This window comes from Pseudopipra pipra, chromosome 2 (assembly GCF_036250125.1).
Source record: "Pseudopipra pipra isolate bDixPip1 chromosome 2, bDixPip1.hap1, whole genome shotgun sequence".
NCBI classification, from domain to species: domain Eukaryota; kingdom Metazoa; phylum Chordata; class Aves; order Passeriformes; family Pipridae; genus Pseudopipra; species Pseudopipra pipra.
The window spans coordinates 56,362,022-56,385,183 of record NC_087550.1 but is presented as its reverse complement, the minus strand read 5'-3'; positions in this window follow the sequence as shown (position 1 = coordinate 56,385,183).

Genomic DNA, 23,162 nt, shown 5'->3' with positions numbered 1-23,162 from the left:
AACACAGCAAAAGCTTTAGTCTGTTTCTACTAAACCTGGAAAGCCAAAAGCTAAAGGTTATCAGGTATAATCCTAAGGATTTCAATAAATTGAGACAGGTAGATCTCATTTGGTTAAGAAGCAAAGTGTGCACTGGCGTAAGAAAAAAAATGGCACTGATGAGCAGGTTAAATAAAGCCAAATAATGTTTGTCCTGTAAAGGTATTTCAAGATGGCAATGTCATGTATACTTTCTGGCCTATTCTTTGAACTTGGAGGTGCAGATCCCCATGAATGAAGGACTTTAGGAAGGTCTAGCTTACCAAGAAAAGAAAGTGCACATCATTTTACGAGCTATGCTAATGAAAAATCTGGGTTATATAATTTCCAGGGGAAAAAAATCCTTCAACTATTATATGAAATATGAAAACTAAGTGGGTTCTGTCTTCTAGATGTTACAGCACCTGAGCAGAAGGAAACCTTTCCTTTCTGCAGTTTGATAGGAAGTCAAAGGATTAATGCTAATACTGTAACAACAGATATGCATGAAAAATGTGTGCATTATCACTCTGCCCACTCCCCTCAATAAACTCCTAAACCAGCAGTCATGAAAGCACCAGCTCGAAAAGAATGAATGACATATGTGCTGTGTTTCTAGCTGATAGCACAATGTCCAGGTAGTGAGACAACGACAAATTCCAACACATACTACTGGACAAAGAATTATACATGTTGAAGCCAATTAAGACTAGAGTTCCAGTATTTTCTTGCAACCTGCAGATCTTGTGTATATCAACTTAATAGTGGATGCCTTTTGCCAGTAGTTCAAAATCAAATGATTGTGTGATATCACTTAACCCTCATCCTCTCAGTAAGTATGATTCACCATGATTCCAAAATCAAACACCATGCTGAATTTTAAGCTAATTGTATCCAACTAACCTCCAAACACCTTTTCTGTATACATTTTCTAGTTTAGTTGGTGATGTACACAAAATTTAAGAAGCTCTAGGAAAAAAAATGAAGGAGCATTGAAGAAAACTGTGGTTTATGTTAAAGTCATTCCTGTGAACACCTGTGAAACCGTTGAGTTTAATTGGACTACATCTGCTCCCGATTTTGTGAGTTCTGACTGCTTATCTGCCCTGACATTGTATTGCATTGTCTCTTCCTTCTTTCTTTCCATATGTCTTTTGGGGTATAGTTTATAAAGTATGACACACTTGAGAAATGAGCAACTTAAAAATCTGCAAGCTGAGTAAGAATTAGTAGTTCTCAAAGACAGACAGATTCACAGGCTTAGTTGGTATGGTTTCAAAAAGAATAACTCTGGCAAGGATGTGGCTTATATTGACCTCACAGAGACCAATAGTCATGGAGAATCATCAACAGAAATAGAAGAAATTACACTTTTAGGTGAAATGTTTCTGCCCCACAATGTAAAAACAAGACTCTACTTTCTTCAGAGGAATTCCGTGCAGCATCACAGAAGACAGTACAAGGCCATATCATATCCCTGAAGTGAACATTTTATCTGCTTATTTTATGCAATGTGGGTTATACTGATTCATTTGGTAAAAATCATACTGACTTCCTGGATCAGATTCTTAGTGCATCTTTATGGGCCAGAGCAGCAGTAAATCACTATTATCTCAATGGATTTGGAAGCAGAGAAAAAGAGGAGAGAGAATATGGCAAGTATGAACATAAGCAAGACTATGGTAAAGATAAGACTTCAGTCCAACCCCCCCTATCCTGCTATTGCAGAATATTAAATAAATGTTCTTCAGTTTGAATGAAAAGATACCTGGACTCTCAGTTTTGCTTCTGCTCATCTCAGAACTGCCCCTTTCTGCCCCTGAGTCCCATTACAAAGGCTTCATTCCTAATAGAGAGCAAACCCAAAATGTATTCCCATACCACACAAATATTTGGAGAAACAGACAGCTCATGGAATGTTGACAGTGTTATTTGGAGAGTAAGGTCAAGTTTTATCTACATATACTGTTATAGACTAGTAGATGGAACACTGCAGTAGGTGGAAAATTCAGGTTCATCATTCTGCTCAGCATTAGGTAGTTGATGTTCCCAGGATCTCTACAAAGTATCTTGATTAACAGGATGAGAGCTATACTAGATGTATCATCTCATAGGCTTCCATAAGCCACATTATGAATGGACACATCAGAATTACGCTATGAATTTAACTCTAATAATTGATGATCTCCCCAGAGCAAGAACAGAAGAACCTGTGGAACTCGGGAAACATGAAAAATCATATAATTAAAAAATAAAAAGCAGAGGTTCATATTTATAATGAAGTTTGTTTGAATGTCTACCCACTGAAATTGAGGAGATTTTGACCACTGATATTTGATGGAGCACTGCGTGCTTTTAAAATTCATTTAAACTATCATATCTATTTATTTGAGGAACAGTGATAACAAGCCCTCAGGAAGATAGGAAAATGCAGACATTACTTTATGCACGATTTAAAAAAACATGTAGGAAATAAGTGGGGAAATCTCTCAACCTGGAAAGAGTTCAGTTTTCTCCTGCCAGGAGTTCAAGAATCAGGAAGAAATTAGTACTTAAACGTAAAAATATTTTGTTAGCCATTTGTTTGCAGTACATGAATGACTTAAGTTTATCTGCAACACAGGAAAGCAAAAGCAGTATATTCTTTTTCTGGAAACCTCATCTAAATATTTTTGTCCTTCAGAACTTTTCTGATTTGTCAGCAAGAACTATCTTCTGCTTAAATAAACTCCATACTTCTTCTAAATGCCTCTTCTTTGTTTTCGAGAAAACTTTAATCTAAATTTGATCTTTAAAGAATCTAGGTGACTCTGTGTGAGCCACAGTTGTTAAGATGAGCAATACAACTTTGAGAACAAATTTCCAGAGTGGGAAGGAGAGAGGGAAAAACTTGCAATGCATCTAAGGAAGAAAATGGTTTCTTTCACTTCATAAGAACCTTTTTTTTTTAATTAAAAATGCTATTAAGAGCACCCTGTAGTTTGTTTATTTAAACTATGTGTTTAAAATAACATGAACCCCATAATGACACAATGCCCACAGGTAATGGAATGTCTTCCTCTGTTTCCATCTACGGACAAAGTCATATACAATGTTTATCCCTCATTACTTCATTATAGTCTTTACATTAACATCAATCATCATAACAACAGATTTTCCACAATACAGACAAAAAAAGCATAACTTCCCATACCTGGAAATTTCTCAAGTTAAATGTGATCTGTTCTCAAATTTTAAAATAAAATTTTGCATTTTTTCATTAAAAATAAAAAGATATTCAATTTAATAAAATGTTCATATTTAGGGAGGATAAATATTAAAAAGTCAAGAAAATTATCTTTTTCTTGACTAGTGCACTGAGAAGATGCTGAAAATACTAATTAGTCATTAATGTAGCTCAATTTGCAGTCTTAGTGCCTCAGAGACAAAAGGCTGCTAAGTGTTATTATTTGTGTAGTAGTAGAGATACAAGTCTCCATTTCAGGCTCCCCTTGTGCTAGGAATTTCAGACTACACAATAATTAAAAATAAAAAAAAGGTCCTACCACAAATAATCTTATAACATAAAATTAGACTTCAACAAATTACAACAGTAAAGCAATTAAAAGAATAGCACTCAGAGTAAAGCCGTGTTTTACAGCATTTTTCCTGAAACCAGTTTCTCACGTAAACACTGAATCAACTAATATCTCCAGACAGACAGGTCAGTCAAAGATCCTATGGCTTTCTTCTGTTCAAACATTTTCATAACTCCAGCAAGCAGAAGAATCTTAAACAAACATGAGCAGCATGCTGATTAATTACAACCTGTCATAATAAATAACGGGATCCACTTGAATTCAACAACTCATGTAAAGGAGAACTCCCAGTTGATTTGTGCAGATGAAAGAAAAGTTAGTGTTATTTCTTTACTATTCTGTTTTTCAGCTGTGTCCCTTCTTCCAGCCTGGGTTATCATCATACAAATCATATCTTTGGAGGATATATTTTGAGAACAGCTAGTAAAAAAACAACCCCTATGCTTGAGAAGTTTCCAACAAATAAAGAATCCTGACAAATTTGACAATCTGCAGGAGACAAAGCTGTATAGTGAAAACAATACCAAACTGAAAGGAAAATAAAAATAGCTAATGTGAAGAAAGAGGTTGTACAAATTTCTTACTGCTCTGCACAGTAAAGCTTTTGATGGAACAAGAACTTTATTCTTTACAAGAAAAATGCCAATGCTGTGGTATTATGAACCTAAACAAATGGTGTTTAACTAACAAATAGACTGTGAAATAAAAAGAATAAAAAAAGCTCTTGAGATTGGAATTTGCCTTTGTATTTGACTGATTCAACATTATACATGCTACCTTCTAAAATTATTTTAATTGAGAATATATAATCTTCTAGTGCCTTTTAGAAATTTTCTAAGTACAAAAAGGTGGAGTGAAATGTGCTGCCACCCTCCCAGCTGACACATTTTTCTTAAAGATTTTCTTAAGTACACTTTTCCCTGACTAGCTTTTTCAAAATAACCCTTGGCCACTTCAAACCATATGGAAGCCAGTTTTGCTCATTCTCCCAAATTTATATGTTAAAGAGAGTTAAACATTCACTGAATAAGGTCTGATTAATTGTGTCCTACTGTAAAGCATCCCCCAAGCCATCAAAAGGAATGACGAGGCTGTGTCTGGCCCAGCCTCTCCATATTAATTATAATCCTGTGTCATCAATATCTATTCAAATTTTCATCTCTTCCCCACCCGAGCAATGAAATACGTACCTTCACTTTCTCCTTGTTTCTCTCCTTTCTTTTTTAACTTTTCCTCTGGAAGTTATACATGCATCTGTATAGGACACTGGATTATTATATTATTGGCAGAACCAACTCAAGTGTGTGTGTGTGCGTGTGCGGGGGAAGAGATAAGTCAAATTTCATGGAGGTGAGTTAATGCCGTATCCCACATGGCAGCCCCTGTGAGCCTGCTGGGATGACCCTGGAGCAAAGGTAGCTGAGAGCTGGAATCACGAGCCCTGGAACACCTAACTCAGCCTTAGATTGACTGGCACACTGGGAGCACTGCCCCTCACCCTGCCCTGGAGCCCCAGAATGTCCAGTGGGCCAGGAGTCCTGCCTGTGAGGGGTGGCCACAGGGGGCCAGAGCACATAAAACAAGCAGACATGGGCCTCCATCTTTTCCTGGAGACCTGCCACTTGTCTTATGGAAGCTGGACTTGCAAAGGACTCTCTAATGGTAGCTATGATCTTATCTTTCACTCTTCAATCTATTTCTTTACTCTTTTTTCTTTTCTTAATCTCTTTTCTTAATATTTTGTGTAACTTAAAACCATTGGGTTGGATTTTGCTAAGTTGTGTGGGTTAGCATGTGCTAAGTCATAGCTTTGTGAAATGCTTTGTTTTAGTTTTATGTTACCCCTTTAAACTTTTGCCAAGATCTCTTGTTTTCTCCCTTGTTTTCTAAATTATCAGTAGAAGTATCTCCTGAGAAAATGTGTGCATTGTCTTCCCTTTACGCTACCTCAAGCTATTAAAGAACCAAGGGCTCTTCAAAATATTCGGTGCGTGAATCTTTGGAGGCTTGTATATCTTTAAAGTAAAACTCCTGGATGAGCCCATAGCTCTGGACCATGGATCTTACAATTACTCCCAAACTAGGATTTCAGAGAAAGAACACATCTCCATCGGGTTCTCTCTGTTCTCTTTTTTTTTTTACTTTTTGAGATTGGCAGTTTATGTCTCTCTTCCATTTCTCAAAGTTACCTCTCAAAAAAAGCTGAGGAAGAAAGGAAAATCTTGACTATTCTTCCCATCAAGGTGTGGAAGCAACCAAGAAGTACTGTACCTGCCTAAAAACAGTGAGTACTGCCAATAAACTGTTCTTTGCAATTTTAGAGCCAGTACAAAAAAATACCCTTCAAAGCATCACCATAAAAACTGTCAAATGAGCAATCAGTTTTAAGAAGTCCCAGGTACAACATTACACAGACAATATAGCTAATCTTTGATTAACTAAACTGACTTGTTAGGCCTTTCTCTGGAGTCTTTTGAGCAGGACTTCCACAGAGGCTTTTCGCAGGCATCATCTCCTCCCCACATCATGCTTGCTAGCTGTCAGTACCCTCTCAGTTTCTTGTCACTTGAACAACCTAGTCATATCTTTTGGGGTCTCCACCTTTGGCTATTAAGTGCTGAGTAATCAGCACATAAGATATGGTGGGGGAAAAAACAGTTTTCCCCCTGAAGTTAAAAAATGGTAACCCCCCAGGGGGTGGTTACCCTTGGGTTTGAGCCAATGAGCGCTTCTGCAAAATATAAACATATAACCCAGACCAGAAAAGAAGAGTTGTAGTTGTTGTTGTTGGAGAGGTGGCCATGTTCTGAGGCCACAAGGTGAAGGGGTCTGGAGCCCCACTGGGGGCTGGGCCTCCCCCCCAGTTCCCGGCTGGGGGGCTACAGGGACTTGGAACAGTGTTAGACTGGGCTAAGTATCTGTAGCTGAGAGTCTGGGAGTTTATTCCTCCACCGTGAGCAACAGCAGGAGCAGTGGCAGAAGCAGCAGCATATGGAGGGCAGAGAGCCAAGAGATAAGAGAGAAGCAGCAGAAACAGCATGCAGCCAAGGAAGACACAGAGATCACTGATAGAAACAGAGCAGGACTAAGCTCTACAGAGAGAGAGAGAGTTTGGGTAAGAACTGAAACAAACTCCCCAAACCCCTCTGAGACCTCCTAGAGAGGAGGAGGATGATGGACTCTTACTTGAGAAGAGTCTTGGAGTGCTACAGCACCGAAAAGAGAAGAGCTGAGAAGCTCAAGGCTTCCTGGAGCTGGACCGGGACGGCCAGAAGAATGTGGAGGAGGGCTTTGCCCCCCCGCTGCTCTGAGACAGAGCACAGGAGCTCTGATAGAACTCTTGAGGCAAAGGCCTTCAACTGAAAGCTGCCCAAGATGTTCTGACTCAGGGGTGAATCCCCTGAGGAAGGGACCTTCATGGGATGTCTTACATCCCATGATATGACGTGATGAGGCGAGTCTTGTCCCTGCTACGCAGTCAATGGAAGAGAAAGACCCTCTCTTGGAGTCGAAGGGCCAAGAGGGGCTTGGAGACCCCCCTCGTGTGTACTGGTAGAGATCCAGCTACAGCTGCTGCATGGAAGAAGAGAGCCTGCTACCCTAGAGACACTGCTGCTCTGAGAGTGGAAAGGATCTCTTCCTTCTTCCCTCCTGGACTTTTATTTGGAGGAAGAAGAGATTTGATCCATTGTAAATACTGCTTTATCATGGTAGAGATAGTTAAGATTGTATATGATGTGTTATAATATTTATTTGTACAGTCATTGTAATATATTCCCTTCCCCCCATTTTGAGTCTTGTGTGGTGACTGGAAAACCCATCTCACACTGGGCTAAGATGTGGGAGAGGGGCTTGGACTTGAGAATTGGATTTTGGGGCTCTCAAACCATTACAGATTATTGTCTTAGCTTTCACTCCTTCTTTTCCTCTGATTCAGTCCTGAAAAAGGTTTCTGCTGCTATCCTAACCCTAACCCTTTTCTTATCCCTGAGCTCCTATCACATATCATGGGAAGTGTGCTGTTTGCCCAGTTTTCTCCATCTTCATCTCTGAATTGTCTGTAGGCAAACACTTCTGCTCCTATTTTCAGTTCTGCCCAGAAATCTTGCTGTATCCTGTATCTTACCAGGGATTTCTCTCCAGGCCTCACTGGGCTCCTTGGGTAAACAATTTATTCAGTGCAGTGAAGGTTTTTTCACTGCAGAAAGGGCAAATTGGCAGAACTGGTGGTGAGAAAAGAAAATATAAATTAAAATGACCTTGGTTTTAGTGTGGACCTGTGACTGGGCTTTAGAAAAGAAATAATTTGATTATCATATCTTAATAGAAAAGCCAATTAGTGTAATAATGAATAATAGTTGTGGCGAGGTGTTCTGATAAAAAGAATAAATCAGAGCAGAAGAAAATGATCATCATAAAAAGCAAGAGTTAAAGAGGAATTTCATTGGTAAGACCTTAAAAAAAATCTGGTAAAACATATATTTGGCATATATTTACTTCCATTTGGTAACACTTTCCACTGACTAATGAGTGATCAGAATACTCATGAAAAAATTGCCAGTTTGACACAAAGTATTAAAACATCACTGCATGTCATCTACAAGATTATCATTGCCTCCTTTTATGTACCTCATCTACACCATTGTAGTATTTTACTGTGTCACAATGTTGATACATTCAACCTCAGAAATTATTTTCTGAATACTGAATATAAGCTTGATAGTCCAATTAAGAATGTAAGTTGGCAAATCTTGTGTGAGTTCACCAAGTGTGGAATTTAAGGCAGGTACAATTATTTGCAGTTCTACTCAAACTTTTCCAATAATTTACACAAATCTATAGTGACAAAAAGAAGGTTTGACATATCTTACAAATTCTTTTGTCATTCTCCTCTTGGAGAATTGTGTTAAATCACTTTGGAATAGAAAAGATTTGAACCTGATAGTTCCTGTATGTTGGATAAGTTCCTCCTTTGCTGTGTCACCACAGGAAAAGTCCACCAGGCAGGAAAAAGAACAGAAACTCATACTGTTGTTTCTCCTTTCAGAATCTAGACCATTTTTGTCTTAGCTTCCACAAAAAGGACCCAAAATAAATCTATCAGTCCAGAAGAGACATTTTGCACAGCCCTAAAAAATTTGCTGGAGATAAACCCTGATGTTCCTGATGATACTTGAATGACAAGAAAATCCTTGCTCTTTAATTCTGCTGAAATATTTTATCCTTCTTTTTTGGCCCCCAACACAATAAAGTTAATCTCTTTTGATTTTAAACTCCTCAGGATGGGAATTATATCTTCCTGTACGTTAGTAAATCCACTGCACAATGGAGTTGAAGTATTCATGGGGTTCCTAAAAACAGTATTAGGGGAATTTTATAAGTTTTTTCATGACAGGAAAACCTACCACCCTGTGCTGTCTTGCTGTATCCCCATTCTGAATTGTGGCTAGGACCACTATCTTAAAACTACAAGAGTAATAGTAGTAATAATGAAAGAATTTAAAAACTATATTTATCTACAAAAATACCATAAGCATAAAAGAAATATTCATACCAAATATGCTTATGGAATACAGTAGACATTTTGAGACAGAGAAATAGAAGAGAGCACTGGAGCTCAGTTGTGACCCTTGTTTTTACTGCTCATGAGAATATGATTTTGAATAGGGCTGGTTTAAGAGACAGCTCAAGTACAATTAATGAAAAATACTAATAGAAAGAAATCAGACAAATATTTTCACAACAGGTAAATATTATTAATAGGGCCAAATATTATATATAAACACATTACTTTCATCTGATCTAGCAGACTAGCTAACAGCAACTAAAAATAATTATAGGCTGAGATGCTTGCAGATAAACAGTGACCTCATTAATTACTGTGACGGAGATACTGGTAGCTCCCTGCAGTGAGTCATTATAGAAGTGCATCAAATAACAAACAATGACAGCTATCTCATAGTAAGTTAAGTCTGACAGATGGTCAATAAATTCAGATCTGACACATTTTTGTAACTAAAAGGTGGGTTTGAAGTCTTTTGGGGTCTAACAGTGCTTCTCTAGAGCACCAAATCTGGGTCATAAAAGTTAACATCCAGATCAAGCCTTCTAAATACAATGGGAAGGAGAAAGAACCAAATCCTCTACTGAGTAATCTAAGTGCGGTATGCACGAGTTTCTAAATACCAGTGACACTTCCTCATTCACCACCGCTAGGAATGCTGCATCATTTCTAGTCTGCCACTGCACCATGCTGTGTACCACCACAATGCATTTTATGCTAATGTGATGAGATATCACACAGTTTGATATGATGTGGAACAACATAGTGGTGAAAACTTATGGACCAACATAATTACTTTCAGATAAGAATTATTAACTCAGCTGGCAGAACTCTGATCTAAATGTGCATGATCTGAGGATAAATAAATAGATTAGATAGATTTACTGAGAACAATTTGCAAGAATGGATATTCTGTTCTGTCTGACTCTGCACACTGTTCTATTTAAAGTGCTTTTCCCTATACAGTAGTACATATATGTACTAATCTCCCTTTTGCCCTTTTCAAGACTGCCATCTTTTATTAATATTTACTTGTTTTCTCAGTTTTGCCCTTTATAATTAATTAAAACAAACATTTTAGGGTGTTTTTGGTTTTTTAAATAGCTGAATTGGCTATTACTGTGTTAATGAAATAATTCTCTTTAGAAGTAGCATTATTGAAGGAGTTATTACAAAACTGGTATTTAAAAATAGATGTCTAGATCCTCAGCAGGAATAAAGCACTTCTAAACTCTGGAACAGAGCCAGTTTCCTTTCCTGCAATGTAGTCCCTGGAGTCCTCATGACCTGTTTATTGAGGGATTTACACTGGACCAGAGTCATAGAGCAAAAGAAAACTTGCAAAACATGTTTGCAAATAACAGCACTTTGACAGTTGATTTGGCTTGTAGTTGCTGGGCTTGTACTTGCAAGCATTGAAGAGAGTAAGATCTTATTCAAAATTCAAACCTAAAAATGTGGACAAGATTTGTGCAAGCACAAATGCGTAAGAGAGCATATCAAAATAGGTACTCTGCTTTCAAAAACTGAGGAAGGGGAAAGGAAAGAGAAAGCTTCCTGTCTAAGCAAAGGAGGCTAAAGTAAACAATGAGCAGCAGTAGTGGAAGACACAAGTCATGGAATGAAGTGATACCACCATAAAATTTCAAGAGGGCCCCATATCCTGGAAGACCCTAAGGACCAAGGATACATCTGGTAATTCTGCTGATTGCCTGAACACAACTAAGCACTGACAGAATAGATAACATTTTGGTTTTATTTATCTTGGAATACCTAACAGTACAGTGAGATGTTCTCTAAAAGCCTAAAGAAGAGACCTGGCACTAACACATTCAATATGAGACAAAGGTCACTGTACACATTTATGCTGCTAAGAATAGAGAATAACTGGTGACAGCGTGGCGCTAAGTAAAGAGCAGAGTATTCAATCCATGCCCTTCTTCAGCACATATATAAAAGGTATCTACTCTTTGTAAGAGTGAGAAATAACACAGCAGCTTCCTAAACAGCTTCCTGTGGTGTTTCAGTCCAGCTACAGAATAAAACAAGTGAAGAAAACACACATCTAGCTTCGACTTCCTCGTTAGAAATATTCTTCCTATGAATTTGAATATGACAAAAGAAAATTGAATTAATTATTCTAAAGCAGCTGATAAATCTCTTTAGAATTTCATCAGATAGTTGCTAAATGTGGCATCTGTGGAAAAAGAAGTCCTCTGTTGGGCTAAGGAAAGTCACCAAAATATTTCAAATATCCTAGAGTATCCTATATCTGTGTATTACCTTTATCTGTCATTCCCTCTGCTCAAAGAACAATCTGCTCTAACCACTCTTAATAACAACAATCAAAACTGCAGGTTTTTTTCTTCAGGCACATTACTTCAGAAAGCAAGGACCAAAAACATTGTTATCTGACATAGGCAACCACCCATGCAACTCAGGGAGAAAATTACAAATAACTTGTAGTGAACTGTTTAGGAACAATTGATAAGCAGCAATTTGTCCAAGAAAATGATTCATTCACCAATTATGAATAATCAGTGAAGACTATGACTCGAACTAGGATAATCCAAAATCAGATAAAAGAATAAAGTCACTGAAACCATAATTGTAAGTAGTGAACTAGAACCAAGTCTCCTGATAACCACTTATCACCCATTGTCACTAGCCATTGCTGACGTTTGCAGCCACTGCTTCAAAAAAGGAACCTTTCAAATGTGTCTGCTTTTGAAAACCACTTCTTTGCTTTGTATTGTATATTTTTTCTTTTTCCATTTGTTTCATTTGTGAGAGGATTCAAGAAGAACTATTTGATTTTAAAGGAAGCAATATTTCAAGGCTAGAATAGATTAATGAACAGAGAAAAAAATAAGTTGCTTATCTTTTTTTTTTGCTCATTAATCGTAGGCTTTTAGACTGCTTCTTAAAACAGGCGTTAAAAATAAACCAAACAAAAACTAACATAAAACTTGTCGCTTTTCCCCTTCTTATTGCCTTTTCTAAGCCCAGTAATACTTTCATAGGCTATATTGCAAAATAACTGTAAATGATAGAGTGCTTAAGGATTTCTTGAAGTAGATTGTTATGAAAATGAGTTGACCTCATCCCCTTTTGTCAATAAAGTAGGATATTACCAAAAGGCAGCTTTTGCAATTACATCTGAATTGGTTTTCAAGCTTCACAGAAAGGTCGATTCAAACAGTGACAAACATCACCTTGGTAGGCACCACTGCCTACCTCCAATTTGGGAAAGCTTTTATTAGCTCACACTCATGCTGAGGGTCAGCTTTTCAGTGTTCTTTTCTGAGAGACTGAGGCATGAAAGCTCTTGAAATCTCCATTTACTTAATGAAAATAATATTACTGAATGAATGATAATCAAGTGATGTTTTCATTATGCCAAGTAATTTTCTGCCAGTATTTCAATTCTCCTTAGCAACATGTATCTGTGACAGTTGAAACCCATAGGCTCTTTACAGCAACCATCTCTCACTTCTGCGAAGGGCGCCTTGACCATGGGAGGGTTAGCCATTTGAATGTACCAAAGTAGAAATGCAGAGCTCTCTTTGCTACTTCACTTATAAGCAGAAATTTCTTTGCAATTTTCTATATTGCTACTTATTTCTGGAAAGTACTATGTCTTTTGATACACCTATGTTAAGGAACAGAGCAGCAGTACAGAAGGAGGGGCTTGTATAGTGATTCCCACTGTCAGGGAGGGACAGGAGTGGGATGCTCTGTCATGGAGGAGGGGCTGGGAGCCATGACCTGTGGTAAGGCAGGCAGGGCAGACCTGACTGACAGGGGCTGTGGACCCTGAGGTGAGCAGAGCAAATATATGACAGCAAGCCAGTTTAGCCAACATCTAGCAGCCAGGCAAGTCCATGGTGATGAGACAAATTCAAGGCGAGAGCAGGAATTCAAATCATCAAGTCAGGAACAGTGATATGAATAGCAGGCCCAACAACTCAGGCAAGGACTGAGGTTTAAACACAGCTCTCGAGCAAAGAGAAGCCAGGATTCAGCTCTTTTCCCAAGTCTGACTCAGGGTCACAGATGCACCATATCACAACTGGCTAGGAGCCTTCCTTTCAAATACCTTTTAGAGAGATACACATTATCTCTAACGCATCTAATGGATTAGAACCAAAGGAAGGTTATAAGGCATCCTAGGGATGGAAACAGGTATTTGTGTCAAAGAGAGTGTGAAGAGCATGCATAAAGCTACAGGATACAAAAATAAAGCATAGGATTTGGACAGTAATGTTAATGACAGAATACTGTTGAAAAAAAAAAGCAAACACTGGAGACAAAACAGGAATTTTCATGGTTTTAATTGATTTTACTGAAAAGAAGTTTATCATTTCATCTAGTGAAAACCTGTCTGAAGCCAAGGGCTTAATTTCATGCAGAGGACTTAATAAATAAGTAGATTTGGTTGTAATCATAAGTATTTTATAACACATATTTGTAGGAATGTTTTGTGTGAATGAAGATATATTCCTAGAAGAACTTAGAAATCTTTTCTGAATTTAAATAGTGTTTGGCTGATAGTTTTACCCCTGAAAATGTAAGAAAAACTTTTTGCAAAGAAAAAACCCAATAAATTCCAATAAAACCAATTTTGTTCCTATTTTTTTTATAATTATTCATCTAGAAATCTTTATAAATATATATTTTTTAAAATAAACAGAAAATTCTAGAGAAAAATAAAATTAACCTAAGGCAACAGAAATTTCCTGTTTGGAAATTTTGTTTCCTTTTTTTTTTTTTTTCAGATTTTTAACACTACAAAGAGCAGATAGGATTGTCTCATGCTTTTATCCAGAATTTTATGTTCAGCTAAAAATCAGTTATTTGTACTGATCCAGTAAAGACATAAATATATTTCATGAACACTATTTAAAGTAAGTATCAATATCTATAAAATCTTAAGATCTCTGTTTCACAAAATTATTTGCAGTTCCAGTCTTAAGAAACAAAAGCTTATGAAGTGCTAGGTATAACAGCAGACTAAGATTCCCTCATGAATTCAAGACCTAATATAAGCTTTCTGACTTTTCTAGTGTGTTTCAGTTCTGAAAATACTTGGTGAATTATGTTAGTGCTAATCCACTGTAGGATAACAGGATATAATAGAATATGAAGAGATGCAATTGTGGTTTTCTGTGTACAATACAATAATTCCAAGATACAAGTGCTTCATTTTACAGACTTAGACATTCCTTACTCACATAGTTTTAGTGTCTATTATGAGCACAGAAATGTGCCATAGCATAGGGTATACATCAATATCGCTGATAACACTATACTTTAACTGTTTACATATCAAAGTATTAATGTAAACTCATTCATTTTCCAAGAAATCATGTTAGCCTAAGAAACAACTTTCAACTTCATGAGAAGACTACTTCTGTTGTATGAGATAATTTATTAGAGCTTGATTAGGTGCCTTTACATTACACTAAAATCCACATTGTAAACATATCGACATACTAGGACTGTTTGGCTGGGCTGAAAAAATTATTAAATCATGTTTAAGTTGGCTTATATTTATTTAGATAGAGATACAGGAATTTAATAGCAACCATGTCACAAAAGATTAAATAAAGTCTATTAAATTATCAGAAAAACTGTGGTGGGGCTCATTGTTTATTTGAGGTCAAGATGTTAAGAATTATAATAAACACAAATATCATTTGGAGTGCTGATGCAAGTTTAACAGGTTTTTCTGGCTCAACACACCAAATATTATGAGGCTCATGTTCAAAAAATTAAATATGCTACTTCTTCCAGAAATACTAGAACAAGCCTGGAAGTCAAAGGGTTAGAGTAGCTAATATGACTGACACTCTTAATAGGACACCTCAAATGAACTTTGTCAAGGATTTGGATTAATTAGTTAATGGATTAATTATCTAATATTTTACCCCAGGGAAGGTATTATTAGCAGAAGCATGGGCGATGTGTCTTAGGGATATGTAATAATTAATAACAAAGATAAACAAGAAATGTCCTTTTGTAACTGTAGAAAATAGTAGGTGGCAGTAAAGGCAACTCGAAGAAAATGCAGGATTACCAACTGTAATGCACCGTTAGTGTGCACCAGCCCTGTCAGCAATTGTTCAGTGCTGGGAGCCAGCCAGACCATTTTGGCCAATCTCTACACATCAGAGTGTGATGTAATTTGGGAACTACCATATGGCAATAAACATGGCTACACAGATACAATACAGCCCCTTTATCACAATGTTATTAGGTATTAAGAACATTATGTGACAAAAGGAGAGAAGACTGACTAGGGTTGCCTCACTACTGCCTGCATATATGAAATATGTTAGTATAATGTTTTGCTCTGCAACCTCAGAGAGATGAGTATTCTGTCTGAAACTGAATAAACAAACATTTCATTACTGTAATCAATTTTAATACATAAATCCTTCCATTTCTATGGTTAAAGAACTGATATGAGTCTGAATGATATAACTGAAATGCTTACAGCCTACACAAAAGCTCACAGGCAGAGTATCTTGTGAGTTAGATTGGTCATATTTCCTTCCAGAGAAGAAATTGCTTACACTGTTCTCGTGTATCTGTGAACACTGAAGAACTGAGGTTGATGCATTTAAAGCAGAAATATTTAAAGCTTGATAGAATTTGATGTATGTGCTATTATTCTTTCTCTTTTCTTTTACTTCTTTGTTTCTTTTTTCTTTTCTGCCACGCACATCAGTCGGGAAGCTTCAGCATGCATTGAATAACACAAACTGGCCTCTGTTTTCTCTTGTTTCTCAGTATTACTCTTAAAGTGCAACCTGTTGAGACAATAAACATGACTTCCTATGACTTTTCAGTGATTGGAGCTCACTTCTAAGACCTCAGGGTATAGTCAATCTAAAATATAGATATGAGGGCTGGAATTAGAAATTTCATGATCAGCCAAGTGTACTTACAGCAGCTACATTCTGAAGGGGCATCCTTTCATCTATTAATTATATTCCACTTCCCACTTTCACCAATACTAGCGACTCATCATTTTACATATTTAATGGAACATGACTAAAAATACATCAGAAAATTAATCGGTATTCATACTGTACCAAAGAATTTTCAGGCTTACCGTTTATTTCTTTCAAGCCGGCTGCTAAGTCTTGGAAAACTTAGAAACAAAAGGAAAGGACTTACAAAAAAAACCCTATTATGACAAGATAGCTGCAGGATATAACAGAAAATCAGTGTTCACTGCATAGTGCAGTTCAATATAGAAAGTAATTTCCCAATCTTTTTCTGTATCTTTGGCTGCCTACTTCCTCGCCTGTCATATATCACCACACAAATTTTGCAAAGTAGATTGCATAGTGACACTACCAACCTCCCTAGGCCTCATCTTTAAAGTTAAAAAGATATAGAAATAAAGTTGGAGAAGTGTGCTCATTTGTTTTAGATATACTTTAATTTTGCTGATCCCTCAAAATAAAGAATACAAAAAAGTAGACTCAAGCAAAAAAATTATGTTGTAAGAAAAACTTATTATTCTACTGCAGTTTTCATGCAGAGTATACCAAAACTTAAACATTTATTTAAATAGGTATGTCCACCTCCTGTATCTGTGACAGGACATTCTTTTAAATTTTAAAATGTGCCTGCTAATTAGCAGGTAAAACAAAACAGATTTTTTTTTTAAATATTTGCTTATTTACTCATTAAGAGTTTTTGATCCTAAAAGCATCACTCATCTGACCTAGCAAAAGTAGGATTTACAACAGCCTGTACTGGAACTAAGACTGAGGGAAATGAAAAACTTTGGGAATTTGCCCATGGTGGATTTTCCAGTTTAGACTGTATCATGAAATACCTGGTATATTCATGTTTGCTGAAAAGGCTTCCAGTATGCATTCATCCAAATTGTGGACTGTAGAAAATACTAGTTATTGCACATGGAATGTATTTTGAAAATTGACTAAAAGTGAGCGAAGATTTTGTGCTTCTCTGAAAAAAATTTATGGGATGAGATGGGACAGGATGGGATAAGGTAAGAAGAGAAGTTACTTGAAAAGAATATAAAAGTTGCATAATCTGCCTGGCAGGTAGAAGGAAATAGACCATGAGACTTTGTGCGTCTGTGGTGGGGAGGGGGTATATTGTAGTTTTAAATCAATGTAAGTTAAAAAAAATGTGTAGAGAATGAAGATTTCTCTGGTTTACTAAAAGTGCATGATATCAAGATTTTCAGTCTGAAAGGTATGACCCCATCCAACAAACACTGATGACTGGTAGGAAAAGTTATTCACTAAAAAGCAGGCAAGGTAATATTTTTGCTAAACTTATACATTTTCTGCAATATAAGTAAAAACATCCATAAGAAACCTTAAGTCAGTCAGTTTGTACGTCTACTTACCTAATGTTGAAGAGTTAAATCCAGCCTTAAATGCCTTTTTTTTCTTTTAATCTAGAGCAATAGATATTACACAAAGATTAAAGCTTTAAGAAGTACGTCATTTTGTTATGGAACCTGAAGATCAGAAATCTCCAAAAGACCTAACCATATAATGAACTTTCTTATTTGGAGAAGAAACTAGAGCTTCACCTCTCTAAACACATTAATCCTACCTGTAGTACCAGACAGTTGCTTCCTCTTGCTTACTCTAGCCCTGTGAATCCTTAATTACTCTATGCAAAGTGGAACAACTTTAAAAGCAGGACATCAGAAGAACCTTACCAAAAAAACCCTCACGAATTCAGTGATAAGAGTAGGCAAAAGAGATATCTTCAGAATCTCCTTGTCAGGGAAGGGCCAGAACTTGATTCAGCTGCATTAAGAGTTTCTTGGATAACTGTGGGGCAATCATTGTGTACAGCACTATTTAAAAATAGTGTACAGCACTATTTAAAGACAAAGCCCAGGTGCATTCTTCCAGAACAAAGCCACTTCAGGTCAAAGTAAAGAAGTTATGTCCATGAGATATTAATAATTTTAGACACAGCCTTTTGTAAAAAATAATTTCAGGAAGAAAGTCCTCAGAAATAATTTCAGTTTCATGGGATTCATTTCTAAAAACACTTTCACAAATGATGCTGCTTCTAGATTATATCCTGCAGTTGTTTACCTATTAAAAAACACACACAAAGCCAGGCAATACTGAACTGAGATAGTAAAATTAAATATAACAGATGATGAATCTTTTCAAGCTTCTAAGGTGTTTGGAAAAGGCCCCTATGATCACGTTACAAAACACAAGCCGTATTGGTACACTTCAGATCAGATAGAAGCCCACTAGGGTATTTCAAGGCTGCATAGAAGAGACACATAGAACAGAATGTTTCTGGAACTTATGAGTCATTTAACTTGAAAAATGACAAAGCTTTAACTTGGTATTCTAAGATAGTGCTCAATGGAAAACAGGATACAAGTAACACTTTAGGCTATTCTAATTCATACCCTTTTCAGGTATGAGCAAGTACAATATTTAATAAAAGGATGATAATCATATAATTTATATCACCATTATTATTATTACAGGCTCAAATGATGTAGGCTTTTAATGTTTATGATGTAAATTGTCACCAAAGAAAAGGTGTTTCTTTGTGGGAACACTAGCACATTATTTCATTTATTGCTAAAATTCATTACAATAATATACCACAAGCTTGCTTTTTAATAGGGATAATTAAAAAAAAATGTCAATCTAGTTACCTATTCCTAAATTGTTGGAGGATAATTGCTAGGAAAGTTACATGTCTAAAGCAGGTTGTGCTGGAGGATTTTACATAGAAAACAAAACAATATATTACGGAACATAATATTACTTACACTTAGCATGTAGCAGAAAACCTACACGATTATCACAAAACTGTTGAATGCATAAGAGCAAGATTTCTGCCCTAGAAAGTAAGTGTCACAGTTTTATTTTCTTTTTTTTTCTCCAGTTACATTTAGTGCCCCCTTTTCTTCTCTCTTTATCATTCTACAACATTATGCCTTCTCCATTATCCCTTATATTTCTACATACACCTCAAAAGGTACTGCAAAGGAAACTGGAAACTAGAAACAAGAAAGCTGATGTAGTATTCCCAACCTGCCAAATATTAACCTTTTCAATAATTTTTAATTAGTGTATGAAATTAATTCACCAGTAAATTTTATTGGAAGAGATATTAGGTTTGTGAAAATCTCAGGGATTTATATTCACTAGATTTGTTTTTAATTGCTTTTACTTTTACGCATAAAGTTTAGGAGGGTTTGTGGCCAGATTTTTTTATTTTTAAATTAGTCCAAAATAATAAGTCAAACTGCTGACAAAACTCCCAAGGTATAGGTGATATTCACACTAAAATGTGAATTCATCTATGTCTCCTCCTGGTTGATAAACAGAGTAATGTTTCTCTTTCAAATTATTATTATTGTTGGAATTCTTTCACTGGGCTTCATTTCAAAGTCTGTCTCATTGGCCTCTCTGTATATTAAAAGAAAGAGCAAACTGATAATTGGTCATCATTTCTGTACACTTTACAAACTCTGTAATATAAAGTCCACATCACTTAAGTAGATGAGACAGAGGTTAAGACTAAGGTGTTTTAGTGAATTATATGGCAAGTTTGCACAGTTCTAACACTTCACACTATCTGAGATTTAACTGTGACCTACAAGGACTAACCAAAGGAGAAAATTTTAATTTTTTGAAATATAGAGATGCAAACTAGAATTCTGCAGAACTGGAGAACTGAGAACCCTTGCTGGTCAAGGTAACCCGGTGCTTATGTCTAGGACTCAGCAGTAAAACAAAAGGATAGGATTTAGGCTTTAAGCAAGAGTCTAAATGAATCTAACATGAAGTAATTATCTCCAGGGGAAATTTGAACAATTGGAGATATAAGTATGGATTATATAGATGAGACAAGAACTAAAATAGTATCTTTTTCTACAAGCAGTCATGACCAATGCTTGCTCCTCAGTTATGTGTGTATGAATCAGAATTGCTCTTCACTTCATATATTGCCATCCAAATGAGGCATACTTCTGTGTGCAAAGAGAGGCTTCATGACTTTAGTTTATTTGGATATTTCTTATAAAATTTCATTTCAAAACCTGCTTTTAAACCCATTTAAGTATCTATTATCTCTCAGCACAGTATATAAATCAGCTAATTGCAGAAAACAGTCAGTCCAATGAAGTCTTGGAAAATGTATGTTTCTAGTTAAGCATCCAATGAATATCGCATTGCCTACTTAGTGTGGCAGGTGAAGAAGAGAAGAAATTAAGCCATGTTGACACACCCATGGTAATTATTCTCCCAGGACAGTATTTATTTGCATAGGTACATTAAAATTCTTCATATGACTTGCAAGCACTACGTTACTATATTTGATCATGCCTTTGAAGCTTTTCATTAAAGATATTATCATTACTAATCATTTTCCCAGTGTTAGAATAGGATTTCCTTGCAACTTCACTTTGCTTATGTTGAAAAAAAGTCTAAAAACACACTTTTATGATTTTCTGTTGAAAAAGTAATAGTTTTTTCAAATAATCTTATAGGAAAATGAAAATCAAATTGGCTTTAATTGTCAGGAGTTGCTTGAGACCATTTCTTTGAAGACTGGTTGTATTCAAATAACTTGAAAAATGAGGGAAGTTTACCAAGGAAATGAAAAATCACAACAAATAGCAGATGCTGTCAGCAGAATGTCATAGATATTGAAGACTAAGAAAACATACCACGTGTTTCAGGAACTGTAAAGTGCATCACAATGCTGTCAGTTCAATCAGAAAAATGCATAGAAACCCTGGATATTTCGTGCCCTGTAATCTTCAGTTTTTAGAAGTTTCTCTGGGTTTTCAGGGTTAAATACTTTGGCAGCAACAGATTGTAAATATTCCTCAGCCGCTAGACAATAACTATTTTGTATGGAATATATGATTTGCTGTTCAGAAGGGGACCCATAGTAATTTTCCATGCAGCCAACCTCCTTATAACTAAAGACAGTCCCATGCACTGTTGTTATATACAGCTGCAGACACATTTCCAGCTTCCAATGCCAAGCTACTACATAGTCAGGGATGCAGAAGGGTGAGAAAATGAACATGTACTTCATGTCATCAGAAACCAAAGATGTTTCCTTAAGAGCAGATGAAATGCAAGATCTTGCCTCTCTGTAGCTCTCATATTTTTGCCAAGATTATCGACAGAATTAACAGATAAAAGAAAAAGCACTAGATAATAAAAGACATCCTCTCTACAGTTTTCTTATGCCTGGAGGATGAATTGCTCCAGTGGATGTCCTCCCTGCCTTTCATGATGAGGTCAAGAAACTTGCTGTCACTACCACTGTTGTGATTAATGATCTGACTGGTAGTGACAGTAATCAAACCATAGACTCTGGAGTACAGCTAGTTTGTTCTAGTCTCCCAGTGGCTTGAATCAGTACACTGGCAGGGGATCTATCTGCTTCTGCTACAGGCATCTCCTTGTGTCCTTCTTGAAGCAACTTTCATTAAAGTACAGGCAAAACGAGAGTGAGTCATGACAATTAAAAATAATAAAATGTAAAATTATATTTTTAAAAAACAAGTGGCAAAAACCTTTTTAACATTTAGAAGAATACTGCATAATGATTAATTAAACTATTAATACTATAATCCTCTTAAAAGCATAGAACTACTAGTCAAGAAGATTATGTGTATAACAGCTTTCAGTACAATGGAAGTGGTATAAGGGAAAAAGCTGAATTTCCTTCTCTCTTTCTCATTTTTTTTTTTTTTGCAACAGATTTTCAGTGCATTCACTTTAATTGTATTTTAATTAATGTTCATTAGTTAAGCATACATAAATATCTGTATAAGGATATTTACATAATATAAGGATTAGTAGGCAAAAGGTTAGTATAAAAAATATCACATTGGCTAGACAATGGTAAGAATTAAGGGGTTAAATTTTGAGACTGGGATGATGGCAAAGTCCACTGAAAATCTGAAGGTGAAGACAGAACACAGGAAAGGAGATGACAGCTGAAATTAAAGAGACTGACAATAAGGTTATACAAAAATAACAATGGAAAAATCTATTAAACCCTCTCTATTCTGAAAAACAAATTTTAACTTCCATCTGGTTAAATGCTATCTAAATTAATTCTTTGAATCACACAGGAGGTACAGTAAAAGAAAATACTTATAATATTCTTGAATCTAGCTAACAAGTCATCTCCTATTGAGTTTCTCAGCATTTGAAGTTGTCTCTCCAGGCCTATCCCTTAGCAAGATATTTAGCACATCATACTGCTATGAGGGAAACGATGAACATTGGCATTGGCAAGTCAAAAAGGAGCACATGAAGAAAAGTATGCTGTATTTGGAGAAAGGGCAAATGAAAGATCACTGAAGGCAGCCTAGCAAACAGTGGGCTTCTCAGGCTGCTCAGCAATAACTTTCAGTTTTGTTTTGCAACTTTGTTCTTTAACTCAGTGAGTAAGATGCAGATGACTCTCAGGCACATGGTGTGACTCTTGGTGATGGTCTGCGCAGGGCCAGAAGTTGGACTCAGTGATCCTTGTGCATCCCTTCCAACTCAGCATATTCTGTGATTCTGTGAAATTCTCAGTCATATTAAGAGGGACCCTGGCTGGTTTGTAGAGAGGAGCTGAGAGAGCTAGATTAGGCAGGACAGTGAGTTTTAATTGTGTGGAGAGAGCTATCTTGCCTTCGTCTAATGTATTGGACTTTAAGCCAGATGCTGCTATGAAGGAGTGGTCTCTGCCTAAAAGACTACTCAGAGTGGAGAAATCCATAAGCTATGTAACCTACTTCAGAGAGCTGTGACTCTGATTCCTTGCCTTGACAGAACCAATTATCTGCCTATTATTGTATTTAGTATACTTTATTTATTTATTTATTTATTTAGACAAATAAAATTTAAAAAGCAGTTCTTACCGTGGTTTGGGGGCAGGGGAAGAGGGGGAAGGACCAAAAGATATGATATCCAGTTCTCTAGGTGTAACATTGTCCTCCA